Source organism: Brachyhypopomus gauderio, unplaced genomic scaffold (genome assembly GCF_052324685.1).
Source record: "Brachyhypopomus gauderio isolate BG-103 unplaced genomic scaffold, BGAUD_0.2 sc668, whole genome shotgun sequence".
Lineage (NCBI taxonomy): Eukaryota > Metazoa > Chordata > Actinopteri > Gymnotiformes > Hypopomidae > Brachyhypopomus > Brachyhypopomus gauderio.
In genome coordinates this window covers 35,001-36,513 of record NW_027507488.1, presented here as the reverse complement: position 1 = coordinate 36,513, position 1,513 = coordinate 35,001, and the positions used below count along the sequence as shown (strand labels likewise).

The 1,513-nt window shown below is 63.3% G+C and overlaps 1 non-coding gene across 1 annotated transcript; it reads right to left on the bottom strand.

Annotated features, from left to right (window-relative positions):
- Window positions 1–734: 734 nt before the first annotated feature.
- On the bottom strand, window positions 735–888 carry LOC143507328 (5.8S ribosomal RNA). The gene has a single exon (XR_013128675.1). It is a non-coding gene; the product is annotated as a 5.8S ribosomal RNA (ribosomal RNA).
- Between the last annotated feature and the right edge of the window lie 625 nt (window positions 889–1,513).

Below are 1,513 nucleotides of genomic sequence, written 5' to 3'. Positions count from 1 at the left end.
CGGGCGGGACGGGGGATTTGGCGCTGGGCTCTTCCCTCTTCGCTCGCCGCTACTGAGGGAATCCTTGTTAGTTTCTTTTCCTCCGCTTAGTAATATGCTTAAATTCAGCGGGTCGTCTCGTCTGATCTGAGGTCGCGTTCGAATGGGGGCAGCACGCCGGTGTGGGAACCGGACGCGCGCCTGAGCCGCGCGTGGCGGTGGGAGGGAGAGGACCCCCACGCGCACACGCGCACCGGGCTGGCAGACACAGGGTCGGTCTCGGCCTCTGCCTCGGACGAGAGGGAGGGAGGGACAGCACACCCGTGAGAGGGAGACGCTGGAGGGAGGCACGTCTTGGGCCCCCATAGGACGACGCACCAACCCGAACCAACCGATACACCCCGCGCGACCACGCATCCTCCTGCCGGCCTGGTGAGGAAGGGGGAGACACGCACGCGGGCAGCCTGCATGGTTGCCCACCGGCAGCCGCGTGCGCGCTTCTTCCTCGGCGTAGGAGTATTGCGGGGCCCCTGGAGGACCAGGATCGGGGTGATCGAGAGGCAGGGAGGCCGCAGCCTACGGGGAGACGAGCTCCACAGCGAAACCTAACACGGAGCGTGTGACCCCTCTCTCTAGCCGGGGAGCTAGAGGACCGGGACGCGTCTGAATTTAGGAAGACGGAGGTGACCAGGGCCACCTTCGAACCTCCAACCGCGTCTTGCCCATTACAGGCACAGTCCGAATGATGGGAATAGCGACCCTCAGACAGGCGTAGCCCTGGGATGAACCCAGGGCCGCAATGTGCGTTCGAAGTGTCGATGATCAATGTGTCCTGCAATTCACATTAGTTCTCGCAGCTGGCTGCGTTCTTCATCGACGCACGAGCCGAGTGATCCACCGCTAAGAGTTGTACTCTTGGTTTTTTCGTGAGAGGCACCAAACATGATAAATGGTTTTTACCATTTTTCAAGTGACGGGCGCCCCCGCCGTAGTGCCTGACCCGAGGGACAGGCACCCGAGCACGGGGTCTTTAAACCCGCAGCCCTCTGCGGGCCCCCTCCACACTCGGCACCCCGCCCTGTCCGTCTCGGAGGACTGGGTGAGCACGCGTAGCAACGGGGTGTTGGAAAGGGGGTGTGTGAATACTGAAGGACCCAGAGGCCTACCTCGTCACCGCCCCGCCATGCTCCCCAGGAAGGGAGGAGCACTCGTAGCGCTGCCCGAGGTGAGCTTGGGAGCTACAGCACACAGTGAACCCCTCTCCTCACCCGCGCCCGCCATGTCCCACCCCTCCCTGCGGAGAGGAGCACGCGTAGCACCGGGGTGTGGAGGGTGTGAAGACTAAAGCCACCAGGGGGACCACCCAGTCAGCGTCCGCCATGTCTCCAGTACAGGAGAGCACTCGTAGCGCTGCCTGAGGCGGGGTTGATGAGCTAGAGTCCACACGTGGCCCTCCCCATCACCGCCCCGCCATGCCTCCGGTAAGGGAGAGCACTCGTAGCGCTGTATGGGGTTGGTTCGAAGACTAGTAGGT